Source organism: Schistocerca nitens, chromosome 4 (genome assembly GCF_023898315.1).
Source record: "Schistocerca nitens isolate TAMUIC-IGC-003100 chromosome 4, iqSchNite1.1, whole genome shotgun sequence".
NCBI classification, from domain to species: Eukaryota; Metazoa; Arthropoda; class Insecta; order Orthoptera; family Acrididae; genus Schistocerca; species Schistocerca nitens.
The window spans coordinates 687,326,910-687,348,972 of record NC_064617.1 but is presented as its reverse complement, the minus strand read 5'-3'; positions in this window follow the sequence as shown (position 1 = coordinate 687,348,972).

The window sequence follows — 22,063 nt, the reverse complement described above, 5'->3', positions numbered from 1 at the left end:
ATATTTATCTATATTTAAACCTAAGAATTTGACTGAGTCAGCTTCTTCTATATCTTGGTTGTTGTGTACAGTCTTAACGGTAATCTGCTCACATTTTGACTGTTTGGTGTTGAACTGCATCACTTGAGTCTTCGATATGTTTAGTTTAGTTTCAGGACTGGAATGGGAACAGAAGCAGCTATAGAAAAATTTGCAAGAGTAGTTCTAGAAGCCCTAGATAAAGGAGAACAAGTAAGAGGCATTTTCCTAGATCTCAGTAAAGCATTTGATACAGTTGACCATGAAATACTACTAGGTAAACTTGAAGCACTAGGAATCAGGGGGGTTGTAAATAAATGGTTTAGATCTTTCCTTGCGGACAGAGTGCAGAGGGTGGAGATATCTCAAATTTCAAGTAGCTCAAAGTATTTAGTGAAAGATCTTTCAGATGAAGAATATTTGAACATTGGAGTACCTCAAGGGAGTGTGTTAGGCCCAGTACTATTTCTTATTTATATTAATGACTTCCCACAGAGGGTAACACAAGGTGAAACAGTGTTATTTGCTGATGACAGCAATATAATAATTACAGACAGGACACCAGAAATGTTAAATGTAAAAGCTGAAAAGGCACTTATGGCAGTTCACAACTGGTCAAATAACAACAAAGTAACCCTTAATGTGAAAAAGACTAATATCATAAACTTCTATATAAAGAAAAAACCGAATATGACAAAACTTAAATTTCAAAATGAAACCATAGTGTGTGCAGCCAGCACAAAATTTTTGGTTATTTATGTTGATCAACAATTAAAATGGGATGAACATATTAGGATGTTTGAAAAAAAAATTAGCACAGCATGCTATGCCTTACAAATATTATTCACTGTGTGCAATAGTTCATGCCAGAGAATGACATACTTTGCACACATACATTCTAATGGAATAATGGAATGTAGTCGAATTAAATCAGGTGATGCTGAGGGTATTAGATTATGAAATGAGACGCTTACAGTAGTAAATGAGTTTTGCTATTTGGGGAGCAAAATAACTGAGGATGGTCAGAGTAGAGAGGATATAAAATGTAGACTGGCAATGGCAAGGAAAGTGTTTCTGAAGAAGAGAAATTTGTTAACATCAAGTATAGAAATGTGTCAGGAAGTCTTTTCTGAAAGTATTTGTAAGGAGTGTAGCCATGTATGGAAACGAAATGTGGACAATAAATAGTTTAGACAAAAAGAGAATAGAAGCTTTCAAAATGTGGTACTACAGAAGGATGCTGAAGATCAGATTGGTAGATCACATAACTGATGAGGAGGTATTGAGTAGAATTGGGGAGAAGATAAATTTGTGGTACAACTTGACTAGAAGAAGGGATCAGTTGGAAGGACAAATTCTGAGGCATCAAGGGATCACCAATTTAGTATTGGAGGGCAGTGCGGAAGGTAAAAATCGTAGAGGGAGACCAACAGATGAATACACTGAACAGATTCAGATGGAGGTTGGTTGCAATAGGTTCTGGGAGATGCAGAGGCTTGCACAGGATAGAGTAGCATGGAGAGCTGCATCAAACCAGTCTCTGGACTGAAGACCACAACAACATGACAACATACTGTTAAAATTAAAATCGGGGTGTTTAACACCCCGCAATGTCTGCTGTGTTAGCATTTACTAAGTGTGTCTTACTAGGAATAGACACATGATTTTTTTATGTCAGTCACATGAATAAAAGTGTAAGCTCATTGGAAAAGTTGAAAAAATCAGTCCATCTGAAAACGATTTGTATTCAGATAGAGGTTGGGAACAATGGGAGCTATACATTAAGCCATTGCCATGAATTCAGAACTTTCTAACAATAAATAAAATAACTAAAATAAAAGATTTTTCATTACCAATGTGCATTTATTTAATATCAAATGCTTTTTTAACTTTTCAGTCAATTGTACCCCATTTGATGGTATATAAGTTAATCTCTCTAACTATGGAACACGTTAGAGATAATGTGCATTGAAAGAGTTACAAAGAAATAAACAATATAACAAGTGTGATAAGATTGTTAACTTAAAACTTGAACACAAAGGAGATTATGTGTTGAATGTTACTTGTAATTATACCCTAATTTCAGATTTCCATGTACTGTTTTCTGAAAGTAATCCGTGGTGCCTGCATCCAAGAATAGAATCCCTCTCAGCTATAAAGAAATAGGCAGTTAATAAAAGGTACACTTCGTCGAAGGATAAGAATGCTGTTGATGTTGTGCCAGAGAATTCGCTACAAACAACTTTCTAGACTGTTAAAGGCATTTGGCATAAAGTGAGAGTGAGTGCAAGAATATCGTGAAATACTTCTTACTGTGGTCAGGGTGCTAACCAAAGAAGAGTGTACATGAGATTGCAGTGGCAGTCGTAATCATGCAAGCTGCCAATTTGCTAACTGTCCTCCTCCTGCTGCACTGCCTCGAAGCCACCATCTTGAAACCCCCGTAGTCAAAGCTGGTCATAACGTTTCACCAGTACTGAAATGAAGATATTTCTAATCATTATTGTTATCACAAATTGGAATTAAGTACATTGGTATTCACAAAAAAAAAAAAAACACACACACACACACACACACAAGAACAGAGGCTACAATGCCAGTGAGTGCAATGAGACAACAAGAATATGTAAGTAATGTTAGTTTGGGGCTCTTTCGCCGTTGCTGAAGTTTATTTAGTGACCGATATGTTCGTGCTCTGAGAACTCCAAGCTGAAAGAAACGAAGAGTCATATCTTTTAAATGAGAAGATTGAATGCAATGGATGCATTATCTCCGATGCAAATACTCAGTCGTCCCACTTTCTTTAGATAAGATAGCTGGAAGACAAACATAGTTTTATGATATGTTTAAAAGCAATGAGGCAGTTTTTTCTCTTATCATCCACAGTGTGCTTGCATGAACTCTTCTTTTTAGACTTTCAGCTACTTCTGTTAGTGATAAAATCAAGCTAGTTATCTGGTTGAAGATGGCCAACCAACAAAATTGTGTAGCTGTACTGACTGTACAAGAGGATGTAATAACGTACTACTGGAACACTAACACCAAAAATCAATTTTCTTGGAATTCATTCCTTTATGTATTGCTTTTCATGTCGACAGATACTTTATTTCTGATATTTTTGGGTGATATTATCCTCTCACCAGATAATGACCAACTGGATTTCGATTTGCTTCGACACAGTGACGAATACAGCCGATTGCTTCGGGGGGGCTGGGAGGATGTTATAGGTTTCAAATTTTGGTGGAAACATAGGAAAAAATAGCGATGGTATTATTATTGAAAAATTTCCATTCATCTCTGATATTTAATTAAAGTAAAAGTAAAAGAATTTCTTCTTGGGCTCAGCATTTATAAAACTGATGAATTTTTAAGAGAGGCAAAGAATATGGTATGACAACACTTTTTGTGATCAGTTTGTATATGCTTCTACATCTGAGTAAGTCTGTAATTGACTAAATTTACTATGCAATATCAATTTGTACCAGAAGTTTCTCTGTTTTGTATTTGTGTGAAAGTACTATAATTATTTGTGTAATATTTATATTGTGTAATATTTTTCTTGTTTTTATACTGTGTAATGTTGACTTTTGTAATGCCTCAGATGACCTCTGAGGTCTCTACAACAATAAAAATCAATCAGTCAGTCAATCACTCAATCCATCAATGTGTAATGAAAGTTTTTCTGGGTTCCTCCTCCGCTTCTGTTGAGGCATTACACAAGCTTGAAGTGTATCCTGACTAGTCTATTTCTTAATTTTGTCATCACCATATTCATTGTGCTGAATGACCTTTCTACACTGTAACTGGAAACGGAAATACAAAGCTCACATTTCGGCCAGAGTCATTGGTGATTCATAGACGACGTCTGCCCTTAACATCAGAAGACGAATCTTTTGATTTATTACGAGCAATATGCTTAAAGGAACACAAGTCTGCTGTGACAGTGTTAACATTTTTAAGTCCTACCATCATGCACTGTTATTTACTACAAATGTCACTGAATTCTTGGAATTTTTTAAAACTTTTAAAGTATGTACTTAGTTCTATCACGTTAGAGCTTAATGTCGCTCCATTTCGTTATTATACGTTTAACAGACTTCCTTTTGTTTTCCATGCGGTCTTCTTTGTCCCCCGTAAACAGGACACTTTTAAAATCACTAAACCTGACTGTAATTAATTATTTTGCTTTGCAAAGTGTTCGCCGATGACATTATAATTCTGTCAGAGACAGCAAAGGACTTGGAAGAGCAGTTGAACGGAATGGATAGTGTCTTGAAGGGAGGATATAAGATGAACATCAACAAAAGCAAAACAAGGATAATGGAATGTAGTCGAATTAAGTCAGGTGATGCTGAGGGAATTAGATTAGGAAATGAGACACTTAAAGTAGTAAAGGAGTTTCGTTATTTGGGGAGCAAAATAACTGATGATGGTCGAAGTAGAGAGGATATAAAATGTAGACTGGCAATGGCAAGGAAAGCATTTCTGAAGAAGAGAAATTTGTTAACATCAAGTATAGGTTTAAGTGTCAGGAAGTCGTTTCTGAAAGTATTTGTATGGAGTGTAGCCATGTACGGAAATGAAACATGGACGATAAATAGTTTGGACAAGAAGAGAATAGAAGCTTTCGAAATGTGGTGCTACAGAAGAATGCTGAAGATTAGATGGGTAGATCACATAACTAATGAGGAAGTATTGAATAGGATTGGGGAGAAGAGAAGTTTGTGGCACAACTTGACTATAAGAAGGGATCGGTTAGTAGGACAAATTCTGAGGCATCAAGGGATCATCAATTTAGTATTGGAGGGCAGCGTGGAGGGTAAAAATCGTAGAGGGAGACCAAGAGATGAATACACTAAGCAGATTCAGAAGGATGTAGGTTGCAGTAGGTACTGGGAGATGAAGAAGCTTGCACAGGATAGAGTAGCATGGAGAGCTGCATCAAACCAGTCTCAGGACTGAAGACCACAACAACAAACACCACGACAGGTTCAGTTTTATGTACATGACCTGTAAAAACTGTCTTATTATTATAATTAGTCTTTATTCATTTTCATGAAAACAATATTGACAAATGTTGGGAAAAAGAAGTAACAGTAATTGGGAGAATTAAACAAAGGAAACAACTGTATAATGAATGGAACTAGAAACCTTTGTAATGACTAAAAATCTGATGTCAAACTACACTTTAAACTTAACATGTGTACCTTGTACACTTTCTGTTATTACAGGGTGCCACACTTCCTTTTTATTTACCATATGATCTTCTTCATACAACGAATCCTTTGTATTACTCTGCCAGGAAAAACTATCATCCTGTTTAACAAAATGATTATCAGACACAGTCAAATGACAGATAGCATGGTCCTTTTCCTCAGTACCACTCTCAAACTCTAACTCTTCATTAGGCGTAACATTATCCTCCTCTATTCTTTCTTTACTTAACACGTTGCCATCATTATGAATTATAAATTCAAACACCTCATCCTCATTACTACTGGATTCATCATTATTATCATCATCATTACAACTGCTGTCAGATTCAGACCCACTTTCACTTTCACTATGATTTAGATTTTGTACTTCTTCCACCTTTTTCTCCATTTCAGTCAATTTTGAATCTACATTTTCATTTACTTTCTCTAGTTTTTCCTCTACCACTAATGCACACTTGATTTCTACAACAGTTTCTGAATCATTTTTAATGTGATCAATTTGGTTCTCAGATTTAACCCTGTTTTCAGCACAAAATTTCCTCACAGCTTTCCCTTCACCTTTACACAGTTTACAGAAGCCTCCACATTCCTACTATTGTAATCACAAAGTTTCTCACTCTCCTCTACACATTTACTACTCAGTATTTCTCATTAGTATTATGCACTACTTTATTTATACTAATTTCCAACCTCCTAATGTCTTCCTTCATAGCTATATTATTAAAAACACTCAAACTACTTATAATATGCCTAACATCATTTCCACTTTTCTGTTTGCCACAAACTTTTGCTACTAGATTCCTCCTCCTTAATCTTATGGATCTTACCCACTTCAGTACTGTTTTTGTTCATTTCACTCTTTACAATAGGACTTATGTCCCCACCTTTCAAAGTTACTGCTTGTTCACAAAGAGAAGAGCTAATTCTGAGGGGGGATGCAGGGTATAGAGGAGGTAAGCTCCACCCACCAGCACACAACATATTGGCGGTGTAATAAGTCGTACTGATGTTACTCAGTGCTGGCAATAATGTTGCGCATATACTAGCGCAAAAGCAGACAGTGGCATAATAAAAGATTGCAGGATACGTGAAATTATTTATGTTAAAACCCAATATTGCAATTTTGACGGTTGGTCATTATGAAGTGCAATCGAAAGTTTCGTATTGAATGATACTGCCTATTGCTACTAATTTCATAACAATTCTCTCGGACAATTTGGCATTATGCAGAACTAGTAGAAAAACTTACATTGTGGCAGTAAAAAGAGAAGGAATAAATTTGGAAAATTTATTGGTGATTGTTACGCTGTATTGTACCCTCAAATACATCACTCAGAATCACTGTGTGTGCTTCATGTTCGTCGCTACTGTCTGTTTTGGCAGTGTTAATAATGATATCGTCTATTGCTAGTTCAACAACACCATCACACGCCCAATATTCTTCTTCTAGTTGTTGGACCTTCCTGCAGTACCCTTCCCAGTCATCGGCAGTTACAGACAAAAGGGATTCACTTGCTGTCGCAAAAAGGTTAACTTTTGACATGTCCCCTGAAATGTTGTGCTCCCTAAGCAACCGTTGTAATTTCGCCCATGCCAGTTCTACGGCACTCGGATCACAATTGTAGGGAGGCAAGCGTACAACCATGTGGCCTTTCTCTTTCGCCATTTCGTCAATAACATATGTTTTTTTAGCAGGTCTATGCTCTTGTATTAAAGCAAACAGAACCTGCTTTCTCATGCTCTCATTACAGGCGACACGCCTATTTTGAAGCCATTCCAACATCCTCACTTTGGTGTCATACCATGTGGGTGATTTCTCAACCTGTCTGTTACGGTACGGAGCATTGTCCATCACAATTGCTGACTTTGGAGGAAGTTTCGGGAACACCATGCTTGAAAACCACCTTTCAAAATTTCCTGAATTCACCTGATCATGGTAGTCACCTTTTGTTGATTTAGCCCAAAATTTTAGTTTGGCTTCCCTGACAAATCCCTTCCTTGATCCAATGCTTCCAATAATCAGTCTTTTGGAGGACATTCCCCAACCCACAATGCCGACAATATCACTCTTCTGCCAACATTTACCTACTGTCATATTGCTGTCGATCCATGTTTCATCCAAATAGAATATTTCTGTGGCTGCTTCCGTCAGACGTTTCATTTGCACAACGAAATGTGACCACCAATCAACAATGTTTCCATGCTCTAGCAGAAAAGCCCGCTTATTTTGTACTTTTTGCCATGTGAATCTCATGGATAACAAAATATTCTGCAATGAAGTAATACCACACGTCCAGCCGATCTTTTCTTGTAGTACAGGATGAAGTGTTCTCAGACTGGGAGCAATCTTCTGTACAATATAAAAATCATTGACTATTTGTTTTACAACAGCCCTGTCAAAATTATCCAACTGGAGTTTTCCAGTAGATCTTGGCCTAAATAAAAGAGAATTTAAAAAAAGGGTTAGAGAGTCAGACTGTAAGAATTTATAGTTAGAAGTAACAACTAGATGTTTCCAGGTGAAGAATCTACTTTTTTAAAACACTTATAGAGTAGTGTTAGTTAGTGTATTAGGTTATGGTCCCTGCTGTCATACTATGCAGTCACATTTAACTGAATTGAGTGAAAATGATTATAACAGTCCTTGCTATTAATATTAAAAAAATTGCGGTGTAACAGGATTCATGCCCGTCACCTTCGGTACAGCAATCAAGCATCATAACCGCTATGCTACAAAGCGAATTGCGTAGATATGACTAATTTACAGCTTTAGAGTCAATTTTATATGCCTATTGGAGGACAAGAAATTCTTTCACACCATACAAACAAAACGCCTACAGTAATTTAAACAAACAGTACGGCAGATTCAAAGCAATGTCAAACTGAAAAATTTGAACTGAAATTTACCTTCTTTTTTGCTGAGCGTTTCTGGGTTGTCTTTAGAAAATCTACGTATTCTTTTCACGGAACTGACGCTCACCGCTGTATAAGTAAATATTTGTGTTATTGGCTGCGAAAGAGGGTGGAGCAATTTTTTATTTTTGCTCTCTTCTTTGCAGCATTTAGCGACATTATTAATTATTTTTCTTTCTCGACTCCATAGTATGCTACCCTTTACTGAGGAATGGATGGAGTATTTGGCATTGTCCACGATGGGCCAGGAACCTCTTCGTCAATCATAATGCAGTCTAAAACTTCACTAAGGGACACAGTGAAGCTCACCAGTCACTTTACAATGGCTACGTACAGTTCAGTATCACATCACTGAGGTTGGCAGCGGCCGGACGCTAAACACGATTGAACCAAAGTGGACCGAATTTTAACGACTCAGAACTAGGGAGGCCTGGCTCTTCTTTTCGTGAACAAGCAGTACATTCATATCTGATTTATAACTAACAGCGTCTACAGAACCAGTCACACTTATGCACTTCTGTTCATTTAACAACTTAACCTCTACAGCTTTGTCCTCAGTCACACTGTCTTCTTCATTAAGGACACTCACTATGCATCACTTGACTTTTGCTATGAATTACATTATCTTTAATCACTCTTCTTCTGCTGCTGCTGCTGCAGTTGTTATCGGATTTGTCATCTGCACGGCAGCGGCAAATTGTAAGACTCTCGGCGAGGCGTCTTGTTTACCTGCAGTCAGCTGTGTCCGCCTGCATGCTGACTGGCTGCTCCTGAACTCAGTGGCTGCTTCAATAGAACCAACTTGCTGATTGGCTGCTGTCATACTGTGGCCATGAAACACATGCGTTGATTAGTTGTTGCACCACTACACTGTAAACTGCTGTTGAGTTCACTGCCAAAAATTTGTGAGTCCTTGTTTATTGTGGCTAAGTACAATATTCCTCATATTGGGGCACCATATGTAGGGGTTTGCCTACTTTGTTTCTTCATTGACTGGTTGGCTTCAGTGTCGACGTACTGCATTGCTACACTGGCTGAAAAATGGAGTTTGGAAGTAAAGACTGACTACTTTGAATGATGTAGCCAACAGATGCACATTTGCGTTTCACAGATGTTTACTTTCACTTTTCACAACCCCCAATATACACATTTAATATGACCAGTGCACTATTGTTTTAACTTGCCATAAGCCTCATTAATAGTTTTCAGGCGAACCTCCACATACTGTTACCATAGTTTACTATTGAATATCGAGGAGCAGTAAAAACCTCACAACAAAGTTCACAGTTCTTGAAGAATAGAAAGGTATGTACGGAGCAGAGACTGTCACTGTTTTAACACACAGCCTAACTGTTTAACACTTATTTCACTGTTAAGTTCATGCATTGTCGTCATTCTAACCAACACAGGTTCCTCGTCTGAAACTCATCCATGGACTGACTGTCTCATGACCAAAAATCAGGCCCTTATACAGGGTGTTACAAAAAGGTACAGCCAAACTTTCAGGAAACATTCCTCACACACAAATAAAGAAAAGATGTTATGTGGAAATATGTCTGGAAACACTTAATATCCACATTAGAGCTCATTTTAGTTTCGTCAGTATGTACTGTACTTCCTCGATTCACTGCCACGATTTCATACGGGATACTCTACCTGTGCTGCTAGAACATGTGCCTTTACAAGTACGACACAAAATGCGGTTCTTGCACGATGGAGCTCCTGCACATTTCAGTCGAAGTGTTCGTACGCTTCTCAACAACAAATTCGGTGACCGATGGATTGGTAGAGGCGGACCAATTCCATGGTCTCCACGCTCTCCTGACCTCAACCCTCTTGACTTTCATTTATGGGGGCATTTGAAACCTCTTGTCTACGCAACCCCGGTATCAAATGTAGAGACTCTTCGTGCTCGTATTGTGGACAGCTGTGATACAATACGCCATTCTCCAGGGCTGCATCAGCGCATCAGGGATTCCATGCGATGGAGGGTGGATGCATGTATCCTCGCTAACGGAGGACATTTTGAACATTTCATGTAACAAAGTGTTTGAAGTCACGCTGGTACGTTCTGTTACTGTGTGTTTCCATTCCATGATTAATGTGATTTGAAGAGAAGTAATAAAATGAGCTCTAACATGGAAAGTAAGCGTTTCCGGACACATGTCCACATAACATATTTTCTTTCTTTGTGTGTGAGGAATGTTTCCTGAAAGTTTGGCCGTACCTTTTTGTAACACCATGTATATCATCAGAATAATAGGTACTGAAACTACAAACTGTTCAAAGTTAAATTACAATTAAAACTTAACTCATTAAATTAACTGAACACATCGAAAAATTGGTTCTTTTAAATAGTTTCTTCTACTACAAGAGAAAGGGTGAATTATTTGTTTAAATTATGAAATTAATAAATATAGTTATGCAAACAATACCTTTGACAAAACTATTAATTAAGGGCTGGCTTTGCTAACATGTTTTTGAATAGAGCTAAATACACTCCTGGAAATGGAAAAAAGAACACATTGACACCGGTGTGTCAGACCCACCATACTTGCTCCGGACACTGCGAGAGGGCTGTACAATCAATGGTCAGACGCACGGCACAGCAGACACACCAGGAACCACGGTGTTGGCCGTCGAATGGCGCTAGCTGCGCAGCATTTGTGCACCGCCGCCGTCAGTGTCAGCCAGTTTGCCGTGGCATACGGAGCTCCATCGCAATCTTTAACACTGGTAGCATGCCGTGACAGCGTGGACGTGAACCGTATGTGCAGTTGACGGACTTTGAGCGAGGGCGTATAGTGGGCATGCGGGAGGCCGGGTGGACGTACCGCCGAATTGCTCAACACGTGGGGCATGAGGTCTCCACAGTACATCGATGTTGTCGCCAGTGGTCGGCGGAAGGTGCACGTGCCCGTCGACCTGGGACCGGACCGCAGCGACGCACGGATGCACGCCAAGACCGTAGGATCCTACGCAGTGCCGTAGGGGACCGCACCGCCACTTCCCAGCAAATTAGGGACACTGTTGCTCCTGGGGTATCGGCGAGGACCATTCGCAACCGTCTCCATGAAGCTGGGCTACAGTCCCGGACACCGTTAGGCTGTCTTCCGCTCACGCCCCAACATCGTGCAGCCCGCCTCCAGTGGTGTCGCGACAGGCGTGAATGGAGGGACGAATGGAGACGTGTCATCTTCAGCGATGAGAGTCGCTTCTGCCTTGGTGCCAATGATGGTCGTATGCGTGTTTGGCGCCGTGCAGGTGAGCGCCACAATCAGGACTGCATACGACCGAGGCACACAGGGCCAACACCCGGCATCATGGTGTGGGGAGCGATCTCCTACACTGGCCGTACACCACTGGTGATCGTCGAGGGGACACTGAATAGTGCACGGTACATCCAAACCGTCATCGAACCCATCGTTCTACCATTCCTAGACCGGCAAGGGAACTTGCTGTTCCAACAGGACAATGCACGTCCGCATGTATCCCGTGCCACCCAACGTGCTCTAGAAGGTGTAAGTCAACTACCCTGGCCAGCAAGATCCCCGGATCTGTCCCCCATTGAGCATGTTTGGGACTGGATGAAGCGTCGTCTCACGCGGTCTGCACGTCCAGCACGAACGCTGGTCCAACTGAGGCGCCAGGTGGAAATGGCATGGCAAGCCGTTCCACAGGACTACATCCAGCATCTCTACGATCGTCTCCATGGGAGAATAGCAGCCTGCATTGGTGCGAAAGGTGGATATACACTGTACTAGTGCTGACATTGTGCATGCTCTGTTGCCTGTGTCTATGTGCCTGTGGTTCTGTCAGTGTGATCATGTGATGTATCTGACCCCAGGAATGTGTCAATAAAGTTTCCCCTTCCTGGGACAATGAATTCACAGTGTTCTTATTTCAATTTCCAGGAGTGTAGATACTTTAATATTACTAGTATTTTGTCTTCGAAATGTTTATAATTAGTACAGAATTTATATTTCCTTATACGTCGATAATAGAATGTAAGTTAAGAAACAATTACTGATTTCACCCTACAACAAAAGATACTAACTATGAATAGTCGAAATAAATTAGAAAATTAATTACATACAGAAAACTAAGCACAAAATTAGATCTGGTGTTACATAATTTAAAACTGAGGGCTAACCTTTCTCTTTTATGAAAATGCAGATTATATTCACGTGTGTTAATGGTAATTAGTTAAAATTTAAAAAAAAAAGTATTTTAAGGAGGCAGATGGCCAAACAAGAGGGGAAGTCAAAATAAAAGTCAAAATATCCCAGCTTGCTTCATCACAATCTGGCTGGGCATCCAAAGTGACTGCAGAAACTGGTCCCTGTCCTGTGTCCCGTGTCAGTGCACCAAGGCAAGATGGTATGTTTGCCTCCCCTGCAGCCACCTTTACCCCCACACAACTTTGGTTCATGCATGTTCACCTCAACATTGTCAGCACTATCCTCCTCCAATGGGTATTGATATCTCTGACAATTATTGACAGATTTACTTGCTGGCCAGAAGCCACCCCTATCCCAACCATTTCAGCCGAAACTGTGGCTGCAGCTTTTGTTCACATATGGTTGTCCTGCTTCAGTTGTCCACATGACATCACTACAGATCACAGGTGCCACTTCACCTTGGTCCTCTTCCGATCTCTGGCAGCCACCTGTGGCTCCAATTTCCACAATGCCACCAGCTAACATCCTGCAGCTAACGGTATGGTGGAGCAGTTCCACAGCACACCTAAAGCCACCCTCACATGTTATTTTTATGAATGGTCTGCTGCCCTACCCCTGGTACTTCTAGGCCTGCAGAACACACACAACTGGCTTGGTAACTTCAGCTGCTGGGGTGGTATATGGACAGCCACTCGCCATTCCTGGCAATTTTTTAGAAGTGACCCCACTCCCTCCTGACAGCACTATCCCAGGTTTTGTGCAGCAGCTCCAGGGCTACATGGCCCATCTGTGACCAACACCTCCACAACGACATGGTGTGCATCATACTTTCATCCACAGTAACCGCACAGCATGCACACATGGCATGTTCAGGTGGATGCATACCAACCACCCCTATGCCCTCAGCATTCGGGCCCACACTTGGAGTTGCAATGCAGGGACAAGACATTCTTCATTCATCTGAACAGGGTCACAACAACTGTCTCTATACACAGGCTGAAGTCAGCCTATGTCCTAGAACCTCTTCCATCCATCAAACACAGCACCATCAAGGTAGAGTTGCCCCACCTACCACTGGAACCAGCCACAGCACCAACAACATCGCACCTGATATGATGCAGGCCAGCACCATCCCCTCTGCTTTCCCAGACATGTCACCAGCTGTTGCCACCCCTGACGCCATGTCTGACATATCACCAGCCAATGCTGCCTTGGTCCACCACCAACCAACTATGTGAGTGACACACCTCCCAGTGCCTGGGACTCTGATGTCGCCACTGCACTACCATTTTCATAGCCTCCAGCCAACATAGACAGTGCCCCAACTCCACAGGTGCCCATCACTCTCAACAGTGTGCCGTCACCAGCATCAACTCCACCACCAGCACCTGCACCATTGGAGCAGTGATCCTACTTAAGATACTCCCGATGCAGAGCACAGGACGTGCCTATGCCCCCTCCTCTCACCGGAAACCACAGCACAAGCGCTATAGCGACAAGCATCAGCAGTCAGCTTCAAACACCTCACTGTGCAATTGAGACTGATGTTTTCCTCTCAAAAGGGGGGAACTGTGTGGTGACTCCTTCCATCGCCTCCACTTGTAGCAGCAGACAACAGACTGTGTAGACTGGGAACCAGCCCCCCTAACGCCCTCACTGGTCACTTCTGCAAGAGGAAGAACTTAGATGATCATGCTTTCCAGATGCTAGGCATGCAACACCATCACTTGACTAGTCTCTTGTTCCTCTCTGACAAGGCAACATCCCCGGCCGTGCTCTCAGCAGCTCACCCGCACAGCGGCACTTTGATGAGGTTTGAGCAAACCACAGAATTCTTACCCCACGCTCGTTGTCATTGTCCTGTCATGGTCTGTTTAAGAACAGGAGGGCTACCACCTTTTTTCCATGCTGCCTTCCTGGTCTGCTTCTTCTCGAGGTGCTTCTACTGACGACAGACATGTAAAGCCTGATGCCAGATGCCCAGTTTGTCCTCCTGGTATCGGCAATTAGAATACCACATGCTGTGTAGTGCAAATAGTGCAGTGAAGTGCAATACGCACCAGGACTATCAGGCTGATTTATTACTATTCTATCCACAGCCGTTTGGGCACCCCTTTGCCATGAAATGCGCAATTGAAATGGTTTTCCCATCCCGCTGGACGACACCCAACAAAGGTTGTAAGCCACCCATGGTCCACCCAATTCACATTCTCCTTGATTAAGACGTATTAGCTTGTTTTGAATGTTACCACAGTCATTAGCTTTTGGGCTAATATGTTAGAACCAGCCCGCACAGCTCTTCCAGCGAGGCACATGCACCCCTTAGGTGTATAGAAGGGAAGATAAATTTGTCCTTTCACCATAACCCAATGCTGTTTTTCTTTGTTACTGTTTTCTAATGCATTACTATTTCCCAGTTTGTTTGTCTGTTTTGTTTTGTTTTGTTTTAGGGCGCAAGAACAACTTGGGTCATATGCGACCATGTAAAAAAGGTGAAACATGAAGACAAAGAGAGGAGTTAGAAACAACTATACATCAATCCCAATCAATCAAAGAAAAAGCTAAAAACAGAGACATGGAGAAAGGTCTGTAAAATACGCCATACAGAAACAGAGGTCCTGAATTAAAAATTAAATGGCCTTTGCCATATTGGCACAACAGGTAAAAAGTGAAACGCAGTTGACAGCCCATGTGTCGGCCGCTAAAATGGCCAGTAGCTCAGGTGGCAAACCCAAATGGGAATGTAAATGGTTGAAGAAAGGGCATTCCGTCAGGAAATGGTGGACAGTTGAAAGTTGGGCGCAATGCGCGCAAAGTGGTGGGGGAGCACCATTTAAGAAATGGCGATGGCTAAAAAGGCAGTGCCCAATATGCAACCTAGTTAAAATCACCTCTTCATTGTGGGAGGGCTGAGAGGTGGTCATCTGAGCTGCTGGGAGAAGCTTAATAACCCAGAGCCTACACTCATGAAGGGAGGACCAGTGGTGATGCCAATGTGACTCCACCCCCTGACAGACAGTGACACAGAGATCATTGGAGGGAATATAAAAACTAGTGGGCTAGCAAACTCATTTCCTGTCAAACCGACATGACCAGCAATCCACATAAACATCACAGTGGCTCCATCAAGATCAAGTTGTGTTTCCTGGACCCGTTGCACTGAGGAATGGACTGTGTAAAGTGCAAAGTGGCTTTGAAGGGCGCTGAGAGAGTCTGAGCAGATGATGCAATTGAAAACCTTGTGTCCCAAGAAGTGCTCTGTGGCCTGATACAGGTGAAGAACTCTGCTATAAATACTGAGCAGTGTGCCAGAAGCCGATACTGAAAAACGTCGGCACCAATGATGAAGGCACACCTATTCCCAGTGTCCATCCTTCTTTCTCTTCTTTTCTGTGTTTCTGTTGTCACATTACAAACTGCACTGCATGCCCTACTTACGTGCCACACAGTATCAACCACCTCAGCTGTGCTCAACAGACTGCTACGAGACCATGCTGAATGTTTGTGAAGGATCTCACATCCCACCAATGTCATTAATCCAATATCTTCAAACTGATTACTCTTCCTGCCTCATTCTTCCGTATTTTTGTGTGTGTGTTCCTGTGCCACATGAACTTGTATCTCATCCTACCAACGCCTAACCTCACTCTTCCTGTTCTCTATTCCAGTTCGCACATACTAACTTCACCTAACTAGTCACATTTGCTGTCCCCTTTCTTGACACTTATCCACCAACAACGCTCTCTCATTACAGTCTTTTTATTTATTTTTTCCTTTGATCTCATTGTGACTTCATGCCAATTTCAGTTGGTTTCGCCTTTCACTATCGGCCTACTCCCTCAGATTTCATCTTGTTTGCCCTTACTCCATCTATTTCATCCTTCTGTGATTTTTTCCACGTGTTTGGATGTACTTTTACACATTTTTCTGATGTATTTCTACGTTACTTATGTATTTTGATATGTTTTTATCCTCCACCATGGATCCTTACTCCTTCTATCTGTGTCAACACAGAAAATTTTCCTCATGCCTTGCCAGAACACAGTCCCATATATTGTACCTGCAAAACTACATGCACTCCTGGAAATGGAAAAAAGAACACATTGACACTGGTGTGTCAGACCCACCATACTTGCTCCGGACACTGCGAGAGGGCTGTACAAGCAATGATCACACGCACGGCACAGCAGACACACCAGGAACCGCGGTGTTGGCCATCGAATGGCGCTAGCTGCGCAGCATTTGTGCACCGCCGCCGTCAGTGTCAGCCAGTTTGCCATGGCATACGGAGCTCCATCGCAGTCTTTAACACTGGTAGCATGCCGTGACAGCGTGGACGTGAACCGTATGTGCAGTTGACGGACTTTGAGCGAGGGCGTATAGTGGGCATGCGGGAGGCCGGGTGGACGTACCGCCGAACTGCTTAACACGTGGGGCGTGAGGCCTCCACAGTACATCGATGTTGTCGCCAGTGGTCGGCGGAAGGTGCACGTGCCCGTCGACCTGGGACCGGACCGCAGCGACGCACGGATGCACGCCAAGACCGTAGGATCCTACGCAGTGCCGTAGGGGACCGCACTGCCACTTCCCAGCAAATTAGGGACACTGTTGCTCCTGGGGTATCGGCGAGGACCATTCGCAACCGTCTCCATGAAGCTGGGCTACGGTCCCGCACACCGTTAGGCCGTCTTCCGCTCACGCCCCAACATCGTGCAGCCCGCCTCCAGTGGTGTCACGACAGGCGTGAATGGAGGGATGAATGGAGACGTGTCGTCTTCAGCGATGAGAGTCACTTCTGCCTTGGTGCCAATGATGGTCGTATGCGTGTTTGGCGCCGTGCAGGTGAGCGCCACAATCAGGACTGCATACGATCGAGGCACATAGGGCCAACACCCGGCATCATGGTGTGGGGAGCGATCTCCTACACTGGCCGTACACCACTGGTGATCATCGAGGGGACACTGAATAGTGCACGGTACATCCAAACCATCATCGAACCCATCGTTCTACCATTCCTAGACCGGCAAGGGAACTTGCTGTTCCAACAGGACAATGCACGTCCGCATGTATCCCGTGCCACCCAACGTGCTCTAGAAGGTGTAAGTCAACTACCCTGGCCAGCAAGATCTCCGGATCTGTCCCCCATTGAGCATGTTTGGGACTGGATGAAGCGTCGTCTCACGCGGTCTGCACGTCCAGCACGAACGCTGGTCCAACTGAGGCGCCAGGTGGAAATGGCATGGCAAGCCGTTCCACAGGACTACATCCAGCATCTCTACGATCGTCTCCATGGGAGAATAGCAGCCTGCATTGGTGCGAAAGGTGGATATACACTGTACTAGTGCCGACATTGTGCATGCTCTGTTGCCTGTGTCTATGTGCCTGTGGTTCTGTCAGTGTGATCATGTGATGTATCTGACCCCAGGAATGTGTCAATAAAGTTTCCCCTTCCTGGGACAATGAATTCACGGTGTTCTTATTTCAATTTCCAGGAGTGTATATCATTCAGGCCCAAACCTCGTCACCATACCTCCTTCTATCCATAAAATTCTCCTGCTATGCAATCTCAAATTCGTGGATCTCATAATATACATTGAAAGCCTTTCCCTCCAGGAACTAGAGTAACATGCACAATGCCACCTCAAAAAAACTGTGAACCCTGTTCACTTCCTACTCCCACCTTGGACTACCACTATCCACCAACTCTACAACAACCTCCAAACCTCCCTCACAGCCCCTCATAGCTGACAAACGCTGCCTTGCAGACCTATGTTTACCCCAACCTTCCATTCACCCCAACTCCCTCCCACCGCCATACATATTCTAGAACCTAAATAGACCCGAAACACAGTCATGAATCTTTCCCCCAAGATCCTTAGCCCTGTAGAAGTATCAGTCCTTTGCAGAGGCCTTGTATTTTGCCCCACTCCCAAATTCAGTCATGCAGGACTTGTTAAAGACCTTCCTCCTTCTCACAGTCCCTACAATGGAAAAACTTTTCTGCCACCAACTCTACCAGTTAGATTCAACCAAAGACCAATGCCGAAGCCTGCCTGCCTCCTCCATCCAACTGTGATTTTTTTATTTATTTTATTTACACAACAAGTTCCGTAGGACCAAACTGAGAAGCAAATCTCCAAGGTCATGGAACGTGTCAGTATATGAAATTACAACATCAAAGTAATAACAGATAAAAATAAAATGTTTATGAATCCGAAAAAAGTCAAGCCATAAGTTTAAGTAAATGCAATCACTAATACAACAAACTCTTCAGTTTCGATTTGAAAGCATATGGATTACTGCTACGTTTTTTGAATTCTAGTGGCAGCTTATTGAAAATGGATGCAGCGGTGCACTGCACATATTTCTGCACAAGAGTTAAGGAAGTTCGATCCAAATGCTGTTTTGATTTCTGCCGAGTATTAACTGAGTGAAAGCTGCTTATTCTTGGGAGTAAGCTAATACTGTTAACAATAAATGACAGTAAGGAATATATATATTGAGACGCCAATGTCAAAATACCCAGACTTGTGAACAGGGGTCGACAAGAGGTTCGTGAACTTACACCACTTATTGTCCAAACTGCCCATTTCTGAGCCAAAAATATCATTTTAGAATGGTATAAGTGAACAAAAATAAGCAAAGCAGACTAATTTTCATGTTGAACGATCACTCACTTCAGATACCGTTCGAATAGTAAAAATGGCAGTATTAAGTCTTTGAACAAGATGCTGAATGTGGGCTTTCCATGACAGTTTACTATCTATCTGAACACCTAGAAATTTGAACTGCTCAGTTTCGCTAATCATATGTCCATTCTGTGAAATTAAAATGTAAGATTTTGTTGAATTGTGTGTAGGAACTGTAAAACCTGAGTCTTACTCTGATATAGTGTTGTTTATTTTCTACAAGCCATGAACTTATGTCACGTACTGCAGTATTTGAAGCTGAGCCAATGTTGCACATGACTTCCCTTACTACCAAGGGAGTGGCATCAACAAACAGAAATATTTTAGAGCAGCCCGTAAACTAGAGGGCATATCATTTATATAAATAAGGAACAGGAGTGGCCCCAACACTGATCTCTGGGGCACCCTCTACTTGACTGAACCCCATTCAGACTCCACATCACAGCCATTCTCAACATTGTGAATAATGACGTTTTGCTGTCTGTTGCTAAAGTAAGAGGTGAACCAGTTCTGTAATGGTCCAACTTCTGGTGCAATATTTCGTGATCAACACAATCAAACATCTTAGTTAAATCAAAAAATATGCCTAGCGTTCGAAACCTTTTGTTTAATCCATCCTGTACCTCACAGAGAAAAGATAATATAGCATTTTCGGTTGTTAAATGACTTCTAAAGCCAAGCTGTACATTTGATAGCAAATCGTGTGATATAAAATGATGAACTATCCTTACATACATAGCCTTTGCAATAACTTTAGCAGACACTGATGGCATAGAAATACATCTAAAATTGTCTACATTTTCCCTTTCTCCATTTTTGTAATGCGGCTTGACTACTGAGTGCTTTAATCGTCCAGGAAACTGACCATTCGTAAAGGAAAAATTACAAATATGGATAAATACAGGGGTAACATGTGCAGCACAGTATTTTAATATTCTGCTAGGCACTCCATCATATCTGTGGGACTCCTTAGTCTTCAGTGATTTAATTATTGACTCAATCTCCCCGTTGTCTGTATCACAGAGGAGTATTTCAGACATCCATCTCAGATAGGCATTTACCAAGAGAGTGAATGATTCCTTGTAGAAACTAAATTTTTATTTAATTCACCAGCAATGGCCAGAAAATGATTGTTAAATATTGTGCATATATCTGATTTATCAGGAACAGAAATATTTTTACTATGAGCTGACCTTACGTCGTCGACCTTGTGCTGCTGACCAGACAGTTCCTTCACAACTGACGATATGGTTTTAATTTTATCCTGTGAATTAGCTATTCTGTTTGCATACCACATATCCTCTGCCTCCCTAATAACATTTTTAAGCACCTTACAGTACTGTTTATAATGGGCTACTGTAGCTTGATTGTGACTACTTCTAACATTTTGATATAATTCCCGCTTTGTTCTACATGATATCTTTATCCCAGTTGTCAGCCACCTAGGCTGCCTTTTACTTCTAGTACCCCATTTAGAACATTCTAATGGGCAGCAACTCTCAAAGAGCATGAGAAATGTGTTAAAGAAAGCATTATATTTGTCATCTATGTTATCGGCACTATAAACATCCTACCACTCTTGTTCCTTGATGATGTTTAAAAGAACTCTCTATTGCTGTTGCATTAACTTTTCTATATAGTTTGTAATTATATGTGACAACTGTTTGAGTACAAAAGCCTTTTAGTGTTAAAATTTGTGCATCATGGTCTGAAAGGCCATTCACCCCTTTACTAACAGAATGCCAGTCTAGTAATGAAGAATGAATAAAAATATTGTTTATGGCTAAGCTACTGTTCCCCTGCTCCCTACCTAGTTGGAAAAAATACAGTCTGCATCAGATCATATGAATTTAGCTCTGCCAACATCCTTTTTCTTGCATCATCATATACAAAACTTATATTGAAGTCACATATAACTAATTTCTGGTACTTCCTATAAAGTGAATCAAGAACCCTCTCTAGCTTGAGCAGAAATGCTTTGAAGTCAGAGTTAGAGGACCTATAAACAACAACAATTAGAAGTTTAATTTCACTAAATTGATCTGTCCCTGCACAACATTCAAATATCTGTTCATTGCAGTGCCATTATGCGTCTATGGACCCAAATCAAATACTGTTTTTTACATATATGGCCACTACCCCAGCCCGCAAGGAACTCTATATACTGGTAAAGGAAGTCTCTGAAGTGTCAAATTATTTAAGTGGTGCTCTGATATACCAATAATTTCAGACTCAACATGTATAAGCAGTTCACTAACTTTATCTCGAATACCTCTTATATTTTGATGAAATATGCCACCCCAATGCCCTAAAATCCCCCACTGCTAATGTTCCAGAACTTCTAAAACCTTGCCTCACCATCATTCCCCAAATCCTTTAACATGCAAACTAACCTTACATCCAAGGAAAGAACCGCAATCCACCACTTAAAAACTGACCCTAACCTTATAATCCTACCTGCTGATAAAGGTTCCAACACTGTTGTTTTGAATCAAAAGGACTACCTGATGCGAGGACTCTTCCAGCTGTCAGATCCATCCACCTACAAACCCTGCCATAGTGATCCCATTCCAGAAATCCAGCAGACTCTCCAATCTCTCCTCAAATCCTTGGGCCCATCTCAGGACCTCTCCCACAAGTCTCCCTATCCCTCTCTCCCCCTCCCCCCCCCTCTCTCTTTCTCTCCCCTCACTTCTACCACTCTCCGCACTCGAACCTTCTACATGCTTCCTAAAAGCCATAAACCCAATCACCCAGGCTGCCCCATTGTGGCCAGTTACTGTACCCTCACTGAGAGAATCTCTGCTCTCATAGACTGACACCTTTAGCCTATTACCCACAACCTACACTCCTATACAAAAGATACCAACCATTTCCTCCACCGACTCTCCACAGTTACTGTTCCTTTACCACATGGTGCCCTGCTAATCACTATTGATGCCACCTCCCTTTACACAACATCCCTAATGCCCGAGGCCATACTGCTATTGAACACTATGTTTCCCAATGCCTGGTGGATTCCAAACCTACAACCTTCTTACTAATC